We start from the raw sequence: 23,559 nt of genomic DNA, 5'->3' as shown, positions 1-23,559 counted from the left end.
TCTTGCCCATTTTTGGGGGGAATTTCTCAAATATATTAACGGATTTTCCATAGATGCCAGAAGCTGAATGAATATCAGACTATTTGACATGCCGCTTTGAAATCAGTAGGACAACGGGTGAGTCTACCAAATTGAAAACAGAGCAACAAAAAGTAATAAACAATTGGCCCAAACGTCTGAAGGAACATCTACAAAAGACTGGGTTCAAAGACTATTGGAATCTCTTAAGGCACATATATTAAACACCAAGGACAGAGTCATTCATCTACAGGGCTTTAAAAAATTGGTAATGTAGGAGAAGACCTTCAAATTTGTTTTACTACACATGTGCTTAAATTCCTATTCCTTGTAAACAGATGCCAGATGAGAATTGACACGATATCTGTACACAGCAAAGGCAATTGTTCTTATTTCTGTCAATTCTTTGACTTTCTTTCTAGAATGACAAAGCAATGGATTTAAATGTAGGACTTATTTTCAAAACTATAGAAGTTCATTTACAAGTCTCATTATATTCTTAACTGATTGAGTCTTAATTCCAACGGGATTTTAAAAAGAGCTTCTAAAACGAACATTTTGGAATACAGGTATTTAAGTTCTAAAAGTGTCTTAACGCTCAGTTTTCCCTACTATTTATATACAAGAGCACAAGTCCTTTATACTACATACATACAAACACACCCATTCTCACCCACTTATATATAACATATATATACATATATATATAAATATATATATATATATATTTATATATATATATATATATATATATATATATATATATATATATATATATATATATATATATATAAGCGTAGGCTGAACCTCGGTATTGACCCTCCTTGATCTCGAGTTTCGTGACTGAGAAAAATTAAATGCTACAAGTTCGAAGAGATTAATTCCACCACATCCTTAGACGATCAAATTAATCAATATTCAAAACGTATTTCCAATATTATAATTTGACTTAAGATACGCCAAAGTGGCAAACGAATTCTCAATTAGATTATGAACCATCTTATAATAATATTATGGTACCTATCTATGCACACATATAAAGATCTGAACAAGGGTGTATGAATGGTACCAGATAAAGCAAGAAAATAAATACAAGAAAAAAAATCACATCTGCACACAATACAAATGCTCTCAATCAATTCTTAGGCTTTTACATCAATGAGACTAACGATAATAAAGTTAGGGGCTATTAATCATTGGCCAGATTAAATTGACGCTTAGTATATATCATGGAAAAAAACGTTATTTTCCATTTGATACGATTTGAAGTTTATAGGGGTTTTTTGTTTTGTTTGTTTATTTATTATATATATATATATATATATTATATATATATATATATATATATATATATATATATATATATATATATATTTGTTGTTTTTTTTTTTATTTCTTTTTTTAAATGAATAAATGTTGTAATTTTAATTAAGCCATCCAATTCTAATTTGCATTTTTAAAACAAATTTCCACATTAATATAATGAACATCATAAACGCCGAGAAAACTGACGGTTTTTGGGGGGGTTTTTTCATACCTCATAGCAACCCGGATTTTGAATATATTTACAAAGCAGAGGCTATAACTTTATGCCATCAAAGGTATCATTTGTGCGTGAATATTTCTTTGATTCTAAATGAAAATTCTAATTCTTTAAATTTGAACCTGCTGCTTGTGTTGTTAATAAATGCATTTGTTTCCCTTACAATTACAAAATGAGTGATTAAAATAGTTTTTAATAAGTGTGACGCAAGTAAAAACAAATGTGTTTTAAATGATAGTCCCTTACAGCACCCGGAACAATGTTTTGTTTATTTTTAAGGGTTTTAACGGCCATTGCGACCCATTTAGATCACTTCAGAGCCAAGAGCCAGTAGTAAAAAGGAAGAAAATCAAAGATAGAAACTAAGTTGGAAAACAGATACGGGGGGATAGAAGACAACAACAGTGACCTCCCTGCCCATCATAGGAGGTGAAATGACACCCATCCGGAATAACAAAATCCATATTTGACCAAACTGGCTAATTTTTATAATAGTATTCTATATTTATTCTGACAAGAACTGAATCAAAAAATAAATTAATGAAAATAATAAAAATAATAACAACTAAAATAGTAGTTGTAACAATAGTAGTAGTAGTAAAAATAATAATAATAATAATAATAATAATAATAATAATAATAATAATAATAATAATAATAATAATAATAATAATAATAATAATAATAATAATAATAATATTAACAACAATAATGCCAATAGAACATAATTATAAATAATAATTTGCCAAATGTCTCTATGAAAAACAAGACCGTACCCACAAGTTAATGAATGTACAAGAGATTGAATGAAACTATGTCATGCAATTAGAATTTATGATTTTATATTATGTTTACAATCAATGTGATTCTCTTTTATACGCATTCATTCTCAACAATCAGTCTTCACGAATGCATTCTACTGCTTTTTTTTAAATCTTTGAATCTCTCCCAGATAAAACATAAAAAAATCAAATAATACAGAATAATTCTTATGTGGAAACAAGCAAATAAAATCTTGACCAAAAACATTAGGATAAATTTCATTAACTAATATTGATATTATTTATTAAATTGTCCAAAAATTTGAATTTAATACCTTTCATTCATAATATGTTTCTTTCCGAATAGTAAAAAAAAATCCCAGCTAGAAATGACATGCTATTGACTGAATGCGTTTGATTCCTGCTTCAGTACCCCTTTTCAGTGAAGGCCAGACACAAACAAGGCTGGTATTTATTAAGTGGTGAGGCTTACAGTTTTCTACGAGTTGCTTAAAGGGCATGATCTATATTAGCTTTCCATGTGCTCGAGGTCATTGGTCACATTGCAAAGTGTGCTCAAAGTGACCCACATAGTGAAAAGTGTTCACAGCTTTTTAAATATCTAACATCACGATTGGTCATTTGATTCAGCTTGACACATGGGTATGTTTATAACTTTTGTTTGTGTTTACATTTGTTAAGAAATATCCAATCGTTGGACAGCAGCAAATCATGTGATTGATGACCTGGTTGGACGAAAAAACGAATATAGATCGCTCCCATTTGTGGGTTTCTTTTACTCCTGGACAACATTAAGCTCTCTGAAATTATGTTAACACGACCGATGTCCTATTATTAGTATTCACTTCTTTGAACACAACTAAAGGGCAAAATCGGTAGCAAACGCATTCCCCCTAAAATGAATAATTATAAAAAGCTTAAATACAAGGAAAGGAGGATGAGATTTGACAAGCATACAAAATATTATATTGGTGTTAAAGGTGAAGGTCTTTGTCAATACAATAATACCCAATATTGTATTTGTCACAATCAACCGATTCATTGAATATAAACAACCACAGCCTTTATTTTTTTCAAGGTTATGATAGTACAGATTCATTAATGTAATGGCCATATGGTAAATAAAAAGATATATATATATATATATATATATATATATATATATATATATATATATATATATATATATAAAGAAATACCTGAAGTATGCCTTTATGACACGTTTTGTAGGGCTAAAAAATAACTAAAAACTTATAATGGAACATAATAACAGGCAAACATTTGAATTTGAAGAAAAAAAAAATGTTTTAATGTTTTTTTGTTTTGTTTTTGGTATTTTATCGAGATATTTATACAGCACTTACGACATCTGGGTCATTCAAGTGCACGAAAAAAATGAGGATTAAGGGATTGTCAAAATAGGTTGGATCTGGAGTTCGTACTGCATTTACAAGCACTGACAAAAATAAGTAAGACGAGGGGGAACTGGTTCAAAACCATTGTAGATCCCTAGGGAAATATTATGTGTCTAGCTTGACACTTTTGAAAGGTCCCATGCAGACAAAAGCATAGGACCACTGTTTTTGGGGTTTTTTTTTTTTACCCCAGCCACTACCAAAGTCATCGTTCTTAGAACCATAATCGCCTTCTCCCTTGAGTTTCCCCAAGATGACTTTGAAGAGATAAATTCAAGCTCATCACCAAAAAAATCACGTCGACTTTTGGGTTTTTCGCCATAGCTGTCATACTCTCTGGCTCAAGAATAACTTGATTTGGGATTTCCTTGCTGGATAGTCTGCATGTCAGTCATAGCCGAATGGCTTATACCTTTGTGCCCAGCAAAGCCCATTCCCAAACGTTCAAATTGCTCTGCCTTCTTGGGATCATTCCTCATCAATTTTCTTCTTCTTTCTTTCTTTGAAGACTCATATCCTGGTATGCAAGGCGCATGTTAGCCATCTGTTTTTCTTTTTCCTCTTTTGTTTTTGCTTATTCTATAGTTATATTTTTGGCGAGTTCCTCTTTTTCTTTGTCTATCTGCTGAGCACGACTCTCAAACTCTCCAAAATCTTTCTTTACACGCTGAGCTCCAAGGCCCTTCCCTTTCCTAGCAGCAGGAGCCTTCTTAGCTCCTATAATGGCCTTGCGTGGTTCTGGTTGCACTTGGGATGGAGATGTGCTAAGAGCAGCTTCCACATTGGGACCTGCTGTACTGTCAACTTCTGTCGATCCTTTTCCATTGACAGCCTTGGGTGCAGTTGGTGTTGGATCGCTACTGATCCCTCCCAACCTGGCGTTATCCTCAATGGGGGTCACTTGTGGGAACATCTTCAGCATGCTCCGAGAAAAAGTCAACTTCCTTAGTTTCTGGTGATGTTGGGTCATGGCTGTCTATATGAAGCTTGGTTCCATGCAATCTCATGGCATGTTGTGCCTGTGATAGCAATCTGTCCCGATACATCTGGGCAGCTCGGCTGTTGTACTTCTTTTGGGCATCTGTTGTTGTTGCTCCATGTTGGTTGAAATATGTTTGAGCATTTTGCATTTCCCCCAATTTGCATGGCACGTAATTGAAGCCATGTCCAATTGGTGTCCAGCTGTGTTGATCTGATGAATGTCACATGCACACCCAGGGACCTGTGTACTGCAGAACAATCGATGCAGAGAAATACTCCATACGTTATACTGGCCCATGTGGGATGACTGTGTCCACAATCAAAGCATTGCTTATTTGTTGGAGCAGAACGTAAACATTAAAAAATTTGTTTGATATCACTTTCACCCGGTTGGTTTCATTGTTGATGACGTTCCTAATCATATATATATATATATATATATATATATATATATATATATATATATATATATATATATATACATATAAATAATAAAAGCAAATACCATGAAATAATAACGATAACACACACTTCCCGTAGTTTGTCCCAGTGACAAGAAACAGATCTGTAGGAGTAATGATAATTATAATTAAAATCTATATATTTATGATTCAAGTGTAATTTTGTAAAACTTCTACAATATTGTTTCAAGTACCAATTCGCTATCTTCCTGAAGATAGCGAATACTTGATGCAACATTGTAGAAGTTGACCAAAATTACACTTGAATTATTTTATGAATAGCTCCTTTTAGCAAAAAGTTGATCAATCATTTCATAGTTTTTGTTTTCATAATTATATGAATAATTTGGTTTTTCTTCTTTTTGAGTTATCTAAAAAGAAGAGATCGAGAAAACCCAAGCACTAACCTCAGTGCAGCACCGAAAAGTGAACGATAGGGTTTTAGTTTCTTGCCCAAGGAAAAAGAGAAGGCCGGGTTTAATATCTTATCCACTCGAACATCTCGCTCCTAACACCCTATGAATTACATTGTTTGCCGTTATAGAATTTATCCACGTTCAACTCTGTAGAGAACAGCGACAGTACGGTGTAACTTTGAACATTTTTTTAAAATTTAAAAATTCATCTCAATTTTTGCTTGCTTGCTTACTTATATACGTATTTACTTACTTTCTGTGTGATCTCATAACAGGTCGATAACTTGCCATTCTTCCCGGTCTTGTACCAGTCTGTTGCGGTCTCCAGTTGCTATAGTCCGTTATATATCGGGGTTTTTTTGTACTTCACCCTAGTTTGAGCAATCAAAAGTATTCTATTTATATCTATGCTTATTTCACGTCACTTGTGCTGTAACTTTGACACCAAGTTAGTTAGGCATTAATAAAAATTTAAATAATTTCTTTTCAAAATAAAATCTAAATACATATTATTTGTTTTATACTGGATTCAGTCAAAACATTTTAAATAAATATCACTGCAAGAATCTTACAACATAACCGTTATAAAACTAGCTAGATTGTCACCCACAGTGTGTAGAAATTGGTATACCCGGGGCAATGTTTTCCTACTTACCGCATTAATTCAATAATAGCATTAGGTGGCGTTGCACTGATTTCCTGCTGTTAAAGTACCTGGTCCTTTCTCGTTTCTGTTTCCTTACAACCAATAATTGGACATATTTATTGCTGGTGTGTTTTGCCGCTTAAATTCAATAAAGTGTAGGCTGAAATTGATTAATTCGTGTTTATGGAGAATTCTAATGGAGTGGTTCTTATTGTTCCACTCTGCAAAATGAATAAACAAATAAATATATAGATAATTAACAAAATTCAGGCTAAATTGCATTTCTCAGGAAATCCATGCTGTAATATTTTCTGTGCTTAAATAAAGGAGTTATTTATCAATTGATTCATTGAAAGAAAAGTAAATTTTTTATCTTTAACTATACTCTCTAAGATTTTACAAAGAATACACGTTAGACTTATTGATCTGTAGTTAGATGGATGACATCGATTACCAATTTTGAATAAAGGAGTAACATTTGCAAATTTCCAATCATCAGGGACTACACCACGAAAGAGATTTCTTATATAAAAATCATCATCTTCATTATTATTATTATTATTATTATTATTATTATTATTATTATTATTATTATTATTATTATATTATTGTCATTATTATTTTTATTACCATTATTATTATTATTATTATTATTATTATTATTATTATTATTATCATGAATAATAATAAAGTTAACAATACTAATAATAATAATAATAATAATAATAATAATAATAATAATAATAATAATAATAATAATAATAATAATAATAATAATAAACATACACTTTTCTGAAACAATTCTTAATATTTCTTTCTATTGTATTAGATTTTTTTAAAACCGTCTACGATTTTCTCTAATCTCAAACCTGGGACAAATCACAACATGTGACCTTTGTTGAGTAACTATTTGGTGCTTTGTTGACCCTTTGTCCAAACAACAATATGGATTGGAATCTTTCTCAATCATCACTTCATTTTTGTATAAAAGTAATCGCATCAACCAAGGCATATTGGTAAGTACTTGACCAGTTGGTTTTGGGTCAATTAATTATTTTGTAATAAGATGGAGATGTTGAATATGACTATAAAATGATACTGTTCCTAATGTTGTTGGCGGCGGCGGCGGCGGCGATGGTGGTGGTGGTGCTTGTGGTGGTGGTGGTGACGGATGTGATAATGATGATGATGATGATGATGATGATGATGACGGTGATGATGATGATGATGATGATGATGATGATGATGATGATGATGATGAGAAGGAGGAGGAGAAGAAGGCGAAAAGGGTGTTTAGCAGGGATCCCTTTTCACAACAAGATGTATAGGCCTAGACCTTTTTGGTCTGCACTTCAGCTCACAATATGTATTTATATTCACCAATTAATCAACTTCATTTTGGGCATGACAGATACGTTTGAGTGTTATCAACCTGATGAAAGTATGAATTCATAGTCTTCAGAATGAAAGAGATACTCACTTCGAGAGTACTTTAATGACAAACCAGACGCACACAAACAAAATCTCTCATCGGTAGATTGCAAATTGCTCTATGTTTACAATAAGGATGTACACGGTGGCGATAATGTGATGTTAGGACAAGAAGCTTGCCCGAATAAGGTCTTTATTCTTTATCCAAATCAAAAGGGAGGAAACTGCTAATGTCGATATTGTCCAATGGTACAATGTTAATATAAACAGTTACCTGCCTTCGTTTGAGCTAACTCGAAACGACCTTAAATACCTTTATGAGAAAGTGTGGTAGCGTTGAGGGTGCGACATGGAACGAACAATTCGTTTTTGTTCTTAATTCTGATGTTCTGATAGTATTTAAACACGGAGACTAGATTGCTTTATTTATAATGGTTGGTCTGCAGTGAAGGGTATCGTAATCTGCTATCATTTCTGTAGCCAGTAATTATTTCAGATTTTAGAACATACGGCCCAATTGGTAAGTTGTTCGATCCACCAGCAAAGGGTCCGGTTTTCATCTTGGACAAGGTCTTTTTCTGATCCCTTTTTCCACCGAGAAGCGATTGGAGCTAGCTAGGTATGGTGGATCTGGTGCTGGTGAAAAGATGTTTACAATAGGCTGTCCAAAGAGTTTGAAAACAATTATTGTAGTCCAATGAACGCTTGAGAGATCAGAACAAACTCCAGCTTCATGGGCCTTATAGCTGGGAATGACACCTACCCGGTTCGACTCAGGATGTAGAAATACCTGGTTTTAGGCAGTGGGGATAATATAAGAGTGTTTTACGAAAGGCCACCTAGTAGGACATACACCGTATGAACTGGAATTTGGAGGTTGGAGGGAAATTGATGGTGTGCATAAAAAGTGTCCAAAGGGGCCGATAATGTATAAAGTCATATAAGAATTGACTAGAGATGAAGTGAATAGAAAAGTGCCAGAAGACAATAGAGAATAAGAAATTTTCGCGGCGGTGGTGGGGTTTGAACCTGCGACCTTATTGGTACGACAACTCCGCCTGGCCGGTGAGAGCGTGACTCTACCGTATGAGCTATCCACAAACACACAAAAATTCGTATCAAACTCAGGTCATTTCTAGAGCTCTCTCTCACCGACTTCTGGAGACCGCGGGTTCGCCACACAACCATCGCGAAGTTACCTGGCTAGCAGTTAAGCTTAATAGCCAATATTCTCAACACAAACATATAACATAGAAACGATTGAGACATTGAGTATGCTCCGGTAATATGGGGTGAATTTTTAATTCAGAAAAGTGAGTGGAGTAGGCACTTATGTTGGTAACAACAAGAGATGAAGTGAATAGAAAAGTGCCAGAAGACAATAGAGAATAAAAAAATTTCGCGGCGGTGGTGGGGTTTGAACCTGCGATCTTAACTGCTAGCCAGGTAACTTCGCGATGGTTGTGTGGCGAACCCGCGGTCTCCAGAAGTGGGTGAGAGAGAGCTCTAGAAATGACCTGAGTTTGATACGAATATTTTTGTGTTCGTGGATAGCTCAAACGGTAGAGTCACGCTCTCACCAGCCATGCGGAGTTGTTGTACCAATAAGGTCGCTGCTGGCTGTCCTCCTTTGACATAACAAAACGGCTGCTAATCGAGCTGATGAGCTGCTCTGTCATATAGACACAACTTGGTCATTTTGGTCAGAAAATGTTTATTTGTGACCCACCGTCTCAAAACGGTATTCTTTGGGAATGCAACGGGGTCCTAAAGTGGATGTAGAATTGAAATGATAAGAAATACCAACTTTCAGTTTTTTTCAGTGTAAGAAATTTTATTCAATGTCCACCATAACAAATATAAATAAACGGCATGTTCAAGATGGCGGTGTTCCAGCACCGTGTTCATACCGACATAATACCATTTCGAGACGGCGGGCCACATTTCATATATCAATCAATTAAGATGAAATGTCAACTTGAGACTTTTTGACGGCCATCTTGATTGATTTACATACTTTTATCATGTAAAAAGTTTCTGGCCAAAATGAAAATACCCTTATTCAATGAATGAAAGGAGCTGGTTCTTCATTCTATCCAATTTGATGTATCTATTGACCAATCAAATAATAAAACAAATAATAAAATTCCCTTTATTCATCCCAGAGAGAAAATTTGTCTCTGGGGTCTATTCCAAGGGAAGACTGGAATAACCCAGTCGTCCGCCGCAGTGCAGCGCCGTAAATTGAGCTAGGGCGAGATGACTTTCTTAAGGCCACACAGCCCAGCGGCGGGTGATCGAACTCGGTAGCTCTCGGGTACGAAGCAAAGCCCGAACCTCTGAGCCACGCTGCCCAACCAGACTAGCCACGAGGACTGGGTGTCGGTCCATGTCGGCTCCCAAATATGGAGTAAATATTAAATGTGGCAGTGATCGGAATAATAATAATAATAATAATAATAATAATAATAATAATAATAATAATAATAATAATAATAATAATAATAATAATTTCTATAGCGCCTAAGCATCCACTTAAAAGTGCTCTGCAACGCTTTACAATTAACTCAATCGCACATACACACACACACACACACACACACAGAAACACACACACAATCACACAAACACGCACTGAAACAGATACACAGGGCCACACATATGTATATAATTTATTCTTTGAAATCAGTCATAAAATGTCCTGTAAAATAAATCAGTCTCAAGGTGCTTCTTAAATGTTAGAACACCAGGAGCAGATTTTGATCTAAAACTGAGAGTTCCACATACGTGGATCTGCACAGTTAAAAGCGTTTTGGTGAAAATTATCAATGCAGTTTATTTATTTCATTAAAAGAGATTCTGATGATCTTAAGACACGACTAGGTGTATAGATTGCAATAAGGTCTTGTGAGTAAGACATTGAAGTAAAACATTTATAGGCTTATAAAAGAATGTTGTACACTATTCTGTAGTGAACAGGGATCCAGTGAAGGTCATATAGAGTAGAAGTAATGTGCTCTCTCGAGTTTTTAAGAGTAACAAGACTGGCTGCCTTATTTTGTGTCTTCTGCAGTCTATAGATAGAATATCGGGGCAACCAGATAAAAGAGCGTTACACTAATCTACTCTACTATGTTTAACAGAAGATACTAATAATTTTGTTATATCAATATCCAACATGGATCATTCACTGGCGATTCTCTTTAAATAAAAATTAATATTTTTAACCATTTTAGAAATATGCATTTTGCATATTAATTTTACTGTCAAAATAAACACCATTTTTTCAGACGCTGTTTCTAGATGTGCTTATTTTACAATCTAAATATTAATATGGGTAGACAATATTACATTTTTGGAAAATCTGTTTTCTAACAACAGTATTTCTGTTTTTTCATTGTTTAATTTTGATTTGTTAATTGCCATCCAGTCTTTAACGTCAATGATACATGACTCCAACCTTCGAATGACTTCGTAATCATCACACGAGTCAATAGGAACGTAAAGTTGTGTATCATCAACGTAAAAATGAAATCCAGTTTATTATTATTATTATTATTAGTAGTAGTAGTAGTAGTAGTAGTAGTAGTAGTAGTAGTAGTAGTAGTAGTAGTAGTAGTAGTAGTAGTGGTAGTAGTAGTAGTAGTAGTAGTAGTAGTAGTAGTAGTAGTAGTAGTATAGCAGTATTATTATTATTATTATTATTATTATTATTATTATTATTATTATTATTATTATTATTATTATTATTATTATTATTAGCATTATTATTACTAATATTTCCATAATTTTTATTATATAATGCCAATGAGATTATCATCAATGAGAAGTTTTATGTCCCGTGCGATGACCAATATTCACAGGCAGCGAATTTGTAGATAGCAATAATTACTATCTAAATTCCCCTATCTAAGAGTGTACCAGGGTTATTAAGTCATATAAAATCAATATTTTTAATATATATATATATATATATATATATATATATATATATATATATAATATATATATACATATATATATATATATATATATATATATATATATATATTATATACTAGTAAAAAGCCCGCAATTTCGCGGGGAAAGAACTATTTTCATTCGATATTGCCTGAATCATTTTCTTGATTAGCTTGATTACGATTAGATGCACATTTTAATCGATGTGCAGGTCGGAACTGCCATGCTTTATTCGGCATGATTTTAGTTTATCAATCAGTAGATATCAATAAGTCGCAAGTCTTTACCACGCTTTACTTGGGAGTGCTTTGCACTACCTTCAATACTTCACAAATTAAAATGGAGGCCGAGAATCAAAACAATGGTCAAATTAGGAAATTTGAAACTTTCACCAATCTATCAAGGTTTAATCTAGAGTTTTTAAAATGCTTCTATATGATGACAAATTGAATAAATAAACGCCTGACAAAAGATCAACGGTGAAAACACAAATTGAAAGAATACTGGGGATGTAGGAGCTTTCGGAATGTCTCCCCTTTACTTAACTTATGTGAGGTCAATGAAAATCTGAAGCAGACGCGAAAAATATCAAGTCCCCGAATCTGTCTACTTTTGGTTTGTTCAGGCTAGAAGCTAGACATAACCAATTGACAGTTTGCCGACAACGTTTAACTAAATATTTCCCAGGGCAATAATTATCACATCGATGGCATAAAAACGACAGTAACAATAGTTGATGTTGTTAATCGGTGAAAATTGTTTAAAATTTCTGTAAATCCGAATACCTTCATGTGATCAAGTGAATAATATCACTATGAATGCCGCGATTTGCTGAAAAATGCCAATCTGACAGTTCCTAGCAAACACACACCCCCCCCCCCCCCCCCCCCGCTCAGGAATTTCTGTACTTGATGGGCACCCCCCCCCCCCTTTTTTTCCACGCATCCACATTCCAAAACGCACACACACGCACACTCACAAACATACACGCAATGAGAACACACTACTACATAACACTGATCACCGCTAAATCAACAACACAACGGAAGTAAGGACTCTACTGGACAGATAGAGTTGAGGGTGTGGCCATATGTTAAACCTGGGTATTATCCACCCGAAACCATCACATTGAAAGCACCAAAGGGGCAATTATAATACCTGATGTCATTATTAGATGAAAGCTGTTGAAAACTTAGTGTAGGTCTGAAATCCTTAAAGTAATAAAGTGAATACATTATTTCCAATGCAACGATTTGCTTACAAACGCCAAACTGACAACTTTTTATAGTGTAGAAATTGGTTGATTTTGAGAGTGTTAGTGTCGTCGGTGATTTTTTTATGATATTTGGGTGATATCTGGACTTAACGAACTTTCAAACTGACTTTAAATTATAAAAGGAAATCAAGTTATCTGTTTATCTTGCTGTAAAAAATACATTTCTAATTTTCAAATCTTTCAGTAGGGCTGAGCTCCGTATAATTTTTATATTGACTCAAATGGCACAATGTTCTCCATAAGGCTATATTTTTTAAAGAGAGGATATATATATATATATATATATATATAATATATATATATATATATATATATAATTTATTTATTTATGTATTTATCATTTAATTATTTATTCATTATTTTTATTTTTTAATTCATTAATATATTTTTTATTTATTGTTTAATAATTATTCGGGTTTTTTTGTGTTCCTTTTTTTATTAAGGTCAATATCCCTATACCTATGTTTATTGTCGTATTTAAAAGATGGAGAAAATCTAAACTGGCAAAGTGACGACAAACATTGGGTGTCTCTCATTCCTGAAGTTAAAAGAAAAGAGGGGAAAAATCCAGCAGGAAAAGAGCTAATGACATCATTAGAGGTGCAGAGGTGCAGTGTACATGTGAATAAAAGAGGTCCTGAGGTCAAGAAGTACAAGAATAACACTTTTTATCTTATCCAAATAATTAACGAAATCATTATGTACACGCACAAGTGAACTTTCAATGTTATGACCTAGTCTGTATACAGATTGCAAACTAGAATGTAATTTATTATCTTGTAAATGTTCATGAATACGATGTGCAACCACTTTTTCGGAAATGTTATACAATAAAGTAGGATTAGACACAGATCTATAGTTCTTAAGATGGTCTTTGTTGAGGGTCGATTTCTTGAGTAGTGGACACACTATGGCAGTTTTCAACATATTTGGTACCTCCGAAAACAGAAGACTTATGAATAAAAGAGGCCCTAAGTAGAGAGGTATATATTAGTCACAAAGACAATTGATTTGAGGTGTTCCCAGCGTTTTGTCCTAGAGCAGGGCGTTATACATATATTGACCCACTAGTTTCAAGTGTGAATAAATACTTAGTTATTGGTGATGATGAATAATGTAGGAGCGCTAGTAAAAAAAAAGCAGGTCTAAAAGGTGACCTGTAGTGTATGGAATGAAAATTTGCCTCCCCGTCATCTGCAGAGAGAGTACATGAAAGAAATATTATTATGAAGCAATCGTGACATTCCATACCATATAACTAAACCTACTATGAATGTATGTATTAATTCATTCATTGTTTTTAAAATTCTAGTTTCGTTAAGAACAGAAGCAGAAGTTTGGTTTAAAATACAAACTTCCAATTTAATTGAAGATAAGAGTTTATCTTAATCTTTTGGAGTTTTTATAAGAGCATAATCAACACCCATTTCTATCTATGACCAGAAACCTCTGTTTCCTATTTATATAAATAGAAAAAAAGCAAAAAGGCGTGTTTTTTTATATTGCATCTTTCAACAAAGAAAAAGAAATGATAGTAATCATACTTGCATGATAGACATTACAATAGCGATCTCTTAACGCCTCCAGCTACAGGCAAGCGATAGGGCACTAGTTGGTGATTAAACACAACACACGCCCTCGGTCAGGAGTTTCCTTGCTATTGTATCATGGATCGAATTAATCGACTCTTGATTGGTAATTGATTTGAGGGCCAAGCACTGTTTACAACAAACTATGATCCATGATTGCCCCAGTGTTGGCTATGAAAACAATTGTAATTGCAGGCGACGAAATGGGGAGTCTTACATCTTAGGATTTGACCAGGTCAATAGAAATCAATTTTGGCAATTCTCTATACATTGCTTGTGAATCCAGTGAAGGGTTTTTGAATTCTACACTCTCATCTTGCCCTTCGCTCTCTTCAATTCCATGTACTTCTCATAGAATCTTTACTGTTATGCGTTTCACATGGCTATTTACCAGAAGAAACCAATACGAGTTGACCACGAAAGGACTGATCTGGTCAGGGTTCTGTATTCTCCGGTTATTTCATGTTGATGCGTTTAAGTTAATAAACTTACCCGTTCTGACCGCCAGATTAATCCTACCAACACACACACAATTATATGAAACCTTAACCTTTTTTAATCATTTAGTGAGATCATCACCCAGCTGACGATCTAAAGGCAATAACAAAGAGCTGAGTCACGCCAACTTCATTCATTAATCCATTATTATATTAAATTCTCTATCAACTACACACCAAGAGACATAATATTATGGGAAATATAACTGATTATGTCCTCGCTCCATTGAATGCTGAGGTGGCGTTATCATTGAGCGAGGCAAGCTTGAAAACAACCCTACCAAGACACGATCGTAATCTTTAATAATATTTGTGTAAGAAAACTCGTCCTTCAAATATCGGTCGATTAAAATGACCCTCACTAGAAAAAGACTCGCAAACCTGGAAATCACAGGGTTGAGAGCTTTTGACAAGATGGGGATCATTTTAATTTTAATCGATCGATTTTTGAAGGACGAATTTTCTAAGTTTCTATTAAAAATGTGTTTTCAGAGCACGGTAACTAGCTTAGACAGGTGGTGAAAAGGAAAATCATCAAAAGCAGATCATGTGTTTGTGATTCAATCAGCCTATAGATAGTTCGAAGATGACGTCACTCAGGTCTTTGTTATTGTTTTTTGCCATCCGCGTTTATGTGTAATGCTCACTGAATTGTATTAACCTGACTATAAACGTTCATGGATACACACAGTTTTGTGTGTTGATCCGTAATACTTCCGGATGGCAATGTTATGAGCTTCTTAGCCAAGCGCATACTATCTATTGTTATAATTTTGAGCATACATCGAAATCCAATTGACCGAAGAAGACCAAGATTCTGTTTCAAATGATAATAATAATAATAGTAATAATAATAATAATAATAATAATAATAATAATAATAATAATAATAATAATAATAATAATAATAATAATAATAACAATATCAATAATAATAATAATAATAATAATAATAATAATGATGATGATGATGATGATGATGATGATGATGATGATGATGATGATGATGATGATGATGATGATGATGATGATGATAATGGTGATGATGATGATGATGTTGATGATGATGTTGATGATAATAATAATAATAATAATAATAATAATAATAATAATAATAATAATAATAATAATAATAATAATAATAATAATAATAATAATAACAATAATAATAATAAAAATATAAAGATTATGCCTTTTGGGCCACGATATCATAAGATATCGTCGCCTAGGCATTCCACGAAGGAATATAGATAATTCATCAAACAAGATGTCTGATGTCAACAGGAATCACCCATGTTGTCCAAGTGAGCAAATTTGGGGTTAATAATCTTGCTCAAGGAAAAAAAACGAAAGTGCCAGAAGCGGGGCTCGAACCCGGGCCATCCGGATCACAGTGCAATGCCTTAACCACTCGGCCACTTCGCTCTCCAATAATAATAATAATAATAATAATAATAATAATAATAATAATAATAATAATAATAATAATAATAATAATAATAATAATAATAATAATAATAATAATAATAATAATAACAAAAAATATTAATAAACAATATCACCATCACCTTCATTATAAAGGACAACAGATAGATTTAAAATGAAAAATTAATAAGTGAGCAAAAAAGACCCAAACTAATTTCCATGGATCGAGATTTATAATGTTCGAACCAGAAAAGACGTGTTTTTTCTCTAATATAGTCGTCGAAAATGACCGAGTAGTAAAGTTAATAATAATACACTCCAGCACGGATTCCTCGAACTCCTCGGAACATGCAAAAAAAAGTTCAGGAAACGTAGTTCGAGGACACCGTACTTTGCCATAACAACTTGGCAATTAGGCTCGGAAGTATAAACTTTGCTACCCACCCGAGAGATACCTAGTTCAATATCCATAGCATTATGTGGCCTTCACCAAGCCACTTCTCCTTAACTCAATTTGCGGCGCTGTGCCGCGACTGACACTTGGGTTATCCTAGTCTTCCCTTGGAATAGACCCTAAGTCAAATTTCCGCTAGAGGATGAAAAATAAATGGAACTGTATTTATCTCATTGATTTGTTAAAGCAGATACATTTATATATACTAGTAAAAAGCCCGCAATTTCGCGGGAAAAGAACTATTTTCATTCGATATTGTACTCACCATCATTTAATGAGGGCAGATTGGTAAACAACGTTTTCTGTGTAATTTGGTATATCTTCGGTTGATTTTTCTGTCTGGCCCAACATGAAGTATAAGCCTCTGACCCATGACACAGCAACGTACAGTTGTCCGTGTGTGAATACAGGTTGCGGTAAGAAAATCCTCAACGGTGAAAATGCAAATTGAAAGAATACTGGGGATGTATGAGCTTTCGGAGTGTCTCCCCTTTACTTAACTTATGGAAAAACAAACACCCAAGCGCCTTTACTAAGACTTATGACTAACCCTAATAGAAGAAAAAAATCCTCCGATCTCGAGCTAACCCTAATAGAAAAAACACCCTCGGACGGCTTTGCACTACCTTTCAATACTTTACAAATCAAAATGGCGACCGAAAATCAAAACAATGGTCAAATGAGGAAATTTTAAACTTTCCTAAATCTATCAAAGAGTGTTTGAAATGCTTCTATATGGTGACAAATTGAATAAATAAACGCCTGACAAAAGATCAGAGGTGAAAATACAAATTGAAAGAATACTGGGGATGTAGGAGCTTTCGGAATATCTCCCCTTTACTTAAATTATGGAAAAACAAACATCCTAGCACCTTTACTAAGACTTATGACTAACTCTAATAGAAAGAAAAAAATCCTCCGATCTCGAGCTAACCCTAATAGAAAAAAATGATGAAAAATTTAATAAATAAACGCCTGACAAAAGATCAACGGTTAAAATACATATTGAAAGAATACTGGGGATGTAGAAGCGTTTGGAATGTCTCCCCTTTACTTAAATTATGGAAAAACAAACATCATAGCACTTTTGCTAAGACTTATGACTAACCCTTATAGAAAGAAAAAAATCCTCCGATCTCGAGCTAACCCTAATAGGAAAAGACCCTCGGACTGCTTTGCACTACTACCTTTCGATACTTCACAAATAAGAATGGCGGCTGAAAATCAAAACAATGGTCTGTCAACTTTTGGTTGTTCTACCTGTCGTAAAAACGCCATACTGGCAACTTTTTACAGTGACGAAATTGGGTGTTTTTTGAGAGTGTTAGTGTCGTCGGTACGTATTTTATGATATCTGTTTGACTCAACGAACGTTCAAACTGACTTTAAATTATAAAAGGAAATCAAGTTATCTGTTTATCTATCTGTAAAAAATACATTTCTAATTTTCAAATCTTTCAGTAGAGTTGTGCGCCGTATAATTTTTTATGGACTCAAATAAGCACAATGTTCTCCACAATGCTATATTTTTTAAAAGAAAGGATGACAGATTACAAATTGTTAGTGTGTGTGTGGGGTGGGGGCGCTATGTTACAACATTCGTTTACCGTCGTAATCAATCATGGTACATGGTGAATATAGAACGTATGGCGAAGTGGTAAGAATAAGCAGAGAAGTTTTGCGATACGGCGATGGGGTGTGTAAGTGGCTATGTGTGTCTGCTTGTGTATCACATTGAATACACACATATACAGTGTAGAGAGATATACACGAAAAACACATACACAGCTGTCAATGCCATAGTAAATCATTAGTGGTCGAAATCACCTGGCGCATTAAAAAATCCTAATAATTAATGAGATTTTTAAAAGATGGCTGGCTGAAATTTGTTCGATAGCGACCATGTACCTGCCATCAGCAAAATGAGAAAAATTTTACTGAAAGGACTGACATGTGGAATCTTCAGTCCCCGCTAGTGGGGGCCAACTAAAAATATAGAAAATTCAAAACAAAATAACAGCAAGGGCATTATATGGAAAGGTCTACCTTTTTAAAGAATGATTGTGAATTCTGGGTCCAAAAAATATTTATTGATTATTATCATCAGCAGTGATTAAGAGTAGCCAAGAAACGGAAAGGATGAGTAGTTAGATATTCTAAAAAATGACCTTATAGTGATTGATTCAGGATGATTTCTTTAGAAGCTTGATTAATGAATGTACATGTAAAGTTATGATGAGGAAGAGGGTGAATAACTAGATGAAGGAAAAGAGAGAGAGAGAGAGAGAGAGAGAGAGAGAGAGAGAGAGAAAGAGAAAGGGGGGAGGGGAGGTGAGAGAGGGCGAGTAAACAGCCGAGTGATAGCTGGGTCTATATGTATATTAATGGATAAAAAAGTGGATGATTGGACACAATGAGAGATAGCTAGGAAGGTAGATGACTATGAATCGGTGGATAATCAGTAGATAGATAGCTAGCTAGCTAGCTAGATAAATATATATATATATATATATATATATATATATATAGATAGATATATAGATAGATAGATAGATAGATAGATAGATAGATAGATAGATAGATAGATAGATAGATAGGTAGGTAGGTAGGTAGGTAGGTAGGTAGAGTTGTACTTTTAGTAGTATGAACAGTAGTAGTAGTAGTAGTGGTAGTAGTAGTAGTAGAAGTAGTCGTAGTAGTAGTAGTAGTAGTAGTAGTAGTAGTAGTAGTAGTAGTAGTAGTAGTAGTAGTAGTAGTAGTAGTAGTAGTAGTAGTAGAAGTAGTAGAAGTAGTAGTAGTAGCAGCAGCAGTAGCTGTAGTGGCAGAAGTGAGAGCAGCAGTGGTGATGAATATGGGTGACGTTGACATCTAGTGGTGGTCAATCCTGGAGTTTAGTCCGCGTGGAGTCAGCGTTCCCAACAACTTGATCAGGTGAGTTTCCCTACGTCGACGGGCGGAAGTGTCCGAATGGCAAAAACTGAGCACACACACACGCACACACTGTACATCGCAGTGGTCTGGCAGATTGAAGTGTCTGGCCACTGCTGTGTCTGCACAGTTCGATATGTCACGCAAGTGCTGCACGAATCTGTCACCCAGCCTCTTTCCGGTCTCACCAACGTAAGCAATCCCACACAGGGAGCATGTAATCGCATAGACTAGATTACGGTCAGTGCAAGTAAACGGCCGCCCGATGTCCCAAATCTTGTCTGGAAAGCTGACTCTGTCATACTCCCACAGGTGCCCACAAGTCTTGCATCGGGGTCGCATACACGATCTGGCTTTAGGTCTATCCCTAGGTATGGGTTCCAGGCGGCTTCTGACAAGGAGATACCTCAGGTTACGATCCCGTCGATATGCTACCAACGGGGGTTCTGAGAAAACTCTGTGGGTGTCTTCGCCCGCCTGGAGGATCCCATAGTTCTGCAATAGGATGTTCCTCACTTGATCGGCATGGGGGTGATGCGTGAGGACTAAAATGGGACGCTGTGTCTCCTGCTTCCTGGCATTGCGAGGCCTCATTGCTGCTTCTCTCGACACGAGGCTGGCTTTCCGGACAGCCTTAAGCAAAACCCTTTCGGGATATTCCCGTGCCCTAAAAAAAATCGATCATGCGATCACGTTGAAGCGCAAATTCATCATCTTCCAGACAGAGTCTCCGCAAGCGGAGTATCTGACTGAATGGGATGGAGTCTTTGCACTTCACCGGATGGGATGACCGATAGAGCAGGTAGCTGTGACAGTCCGTTTCCTTGTAGTGTACAGTGGTCCGTACTCCCGTGCTGGTCAATACAGCCTTGATGTCCAAAAAGTTCACCTCAGAGGTTGAAATCTCATAAGTGTACTCTATGGACGGGTGGAAGGAGTCGATCGCTAGGATGAACCCTTTCAACTGGCTGTGGGTCAATGACGTAATGCCGAAACAGTCGTCAATGTACCTTTTGAACAGCTCGGGGGCAGGTCCACCCCACACACACACTGCACATACGAGATGGAAGTCGGTTTGGACGAATTCAATCCCTCGTGGGGGCGGGGACCTACACTCCTCTAAGCTTGGTGAGAAGTTGCCAGGCTTTGATACAGTAAGAGGAGACACTGGGTAGCTGCGAATCGGCTTCGGTCGAGGAGCTGCCTAACGGCCGGTGCGTTACATCAGTGGGGTCTAACTTCCTGTCCTTTATGTCCACGCTGTGGACAAGAACCCGAAACGGCAGAGCATCTAGTCGAAAGGTGTGTTGTGACGATGCTACCAGGCGGGTTCGCGACGGTGCACGAATGCGGACCGGACTTTGCTGATTGGGTCGATCGTCATAACATAATAGTGTGAACCATAAGAAGCTGCTGCTGTACTGATGGAAGAAGGTTTCCTCAAGGTAGCCCATGAAGAGGTTAGCATATGAGGGACCCATCTTGGTGCCCATCGCAACACCTGAGATCTGATGGAAAAATACATCATTGAACTCAAAAGTGTTGAGTGTGAGCACAAGTTCGGTGAGCCTCACAATGCTGTTGCTGGAAATCCCTGGTAATGGATGACGGTCGACGAAATGCCTGATGGCACGCAGTCCGTCAGGATGCGGTATGGATGTGTACAGTGCCTTCACATCCATGGTGAAAATCAGCCGTGGACGTTCATCCTGGAATCGAATTTCGTCAATGACACCAAGAGCATGGTTAGTGTCCTTGATATACGATGGCAGGGTGGGAACTATACGTTGAAATACCGCATCGAGGAACTGCGATACCTTCTCAGTGGGGCACGAGATAGCCGACACAATCGGTCTTCCAGGTGGAGTGTCAGACAATTCCCGGATCTTGTGTATCTTAGGGAGCATGTAAAAACATGGATTACCTAGGTCGCTGCGGTCGTGTTTAAGGACCTCTGCTCTACTAGGTAATTCTCCCTGCGATACCAAAGACTGGATTGTCTGGTGGACTTTGGTGTTGTTAGCAAGTGTTGGGTCCGAAGTCACTTTCTCATAAAATATCTGGTCACTCAATTGCCTGTGGCCCTCAGCTCTATAGAGCTCAGCGTCCCAAACAACTACGGCCCCTCCTTTATCAGCCGCTTTGATCACTATATCACGACGTGATCTGAGTGATCGTACGGCAGCCCATTCAAGACGAGTGAGGTTAGACCTCTTGATAGGTGTGGGTCGTAGTGCCTCGATCTGTCTAAGACAAGTCTGGATAAACAGGTCGAGTGTAGGGGACTTGCCAGGACTAGGAGTCCAGTTTCTTTTACGTCGTGAGAAAGCGGCAAACGGATCCTCAGGGTCACGGTCATAGTCATGGTCACGTTCATCATCTTTGAAGTGATACTTCAAGCGTAAAATACGCATGAAGCGACGTACATCCGACTCAATGCGGGACTGGTCGGACGTTCTTCGCACTGGGATGAACTTGAGACCTTTCCTTAAGACCGATTCCTCTGCACTGCTCAACTGGATGGTCGGGGGGACAGAAACCACCAGCCGGTCGTTGTTGTGGTTCCTACTGGGGGGGATAGCTCCAACATTATCCATCACGTGGGTGGGTTCGCTGGTGGGTGGGGTGAATTGTTCGCTTCCAGACTGGTCCCCGGCTGTTGGAGGGACTCCCCAACCACCAACGGTGACTGGCTGGTTATGGGTGCCATTAAGAGCAGTGGGGCCAGAGGAAGGTTCAATGGGTGAATCCACCGATGGGAGTGTTGCCGAATGAGAAGGGAGGTTATCGTCAAGATGTGTAATTCTGTTTGGAAAGAGAGCATCTAATTTACTGGTTTTGACATAATTTAAGCATGCATGGTAATGTTGATCACATAAATGTATGAATAACCTAATGTCTTTGTAAAGTGTATGATTATGATAAGTACGATGCCTCAAGCATGTGGAGGATGTGTCGATGGTGTGTGTTAGTTTGGATATATGTTTGCGAAGGATATCTGTAGTAAGTCTAAGTCGTTGCATAGCACACTTGGATTCTAATTCCAGAAACTGGGAGAACTGGGATGAGGTTAGAGAGCCTAAAGAAGGGTGGAAATGTGAAACGAATCTTTTAGGGGCCGTGCGTGAAGTGTTCATCTTCAGGTACCACTTGTCAAAGTAGGATTTGAGTCTGGTGACGTCCTCGCTGAGTACGCTCTCGAGACGGGTCCACACTTTACTCTGAGTAACGAGTGCCCAGTCGTCTGCGTATCCCAGCCTCAGGGAGGAAGTGTTCGGCATATCGCTAATGTAAACGTTAAACAACATTGCGCAAGTACCGACCCTGAGGGACCCCATTCTTTAATTTCCTTACTTTGCTCGTGACGTCTCCCAGCGCGACGTGGAATTGCCTTTCCCCTAAGATCGAAGAGAACAACTTCAAGGTCTTTTTGCACCTTATGATTTTTGCAAGTTTGAGCATTAACCCATCGCACCAGACCGTATCGTACGCCGCTGATAGGTCTATAAACACAGCAGCTGTTTGCTGTTTTCTCTCGAACCCGTGCTCAATATGCTCTGTAAGGGCAATGACCTGCTCCGTGGTGCACCTCCCTTCCCTGAAGCCTGCCTGCTCAGGTGGCAGGGCAGCGTCTAGGACCGGCCCCCATCGGTTTAATAGAACACGCTCCAACAATTTGTAAAGACAGCTCAGCAGCGATATGGGTCTGTAACTGTCTGCCTCCTTCACCGGCTTCC

The 23,559-nt window shown here is 36.5% G+C and overlaps 1 protein-coding gene and 1 pseudogene across 3 annotated transcripts in view; one reads left to right on the top strand and one right to left on the bottom strand.

Annotated features, from left to right (window-relative positions):
- Nucleotides 1-3,863: 3,863 nt before the first annotated feature.
- Nucleotides 3,864-5,132, bottom strand: LOC144975852 (ADP-ribosylation factor GTPase-activating protein 2 pseudogene; annotated as a pseudogene).
- Nucleotides 5,133-6,300: 1,168 nt separating this feature from the next.
- The window catches only part of LOC144975686 (uncharacterized), a 42,834-nt gene continuing 25,575 nt past the window's right edge, over nt 6,301-23,559 (top strand). For all 3 annotated transcript variants that reach the window (XM_078919878.1, XM_078919877.1, XM_078919879.1), the window contains exons 1-2: nt 6,301-6,387; nt 7,092-7,278. The gene's annotated coding sequence lies outside the window, so the exon portion shown is untranslated. The remainder of the gene's footprint in view (nt 6,388-7,091; nt 7,279-23,559) is intronic.

The sequence above is a fragment of the Berghia stephanieae genome, chromosome 6, assembly GCF_034508935.2.
Source record: "Berghia stephanieae isolate SIO BIC M18660-M18661 chromosome 6, UCSD_Bste_1.3, whole genome shotgun sequence".
In the NCBI taxonomy this organism is placed as follows: Eukaryota; Metazoa; Mollusca; class Gastropoda; order Nudibranchia; family Aeolidiidae; genus Berghia; species Berghia stephanieae.
This window is presented reverse-complemented; position numbering and strand designations above follow the sequence as displayed.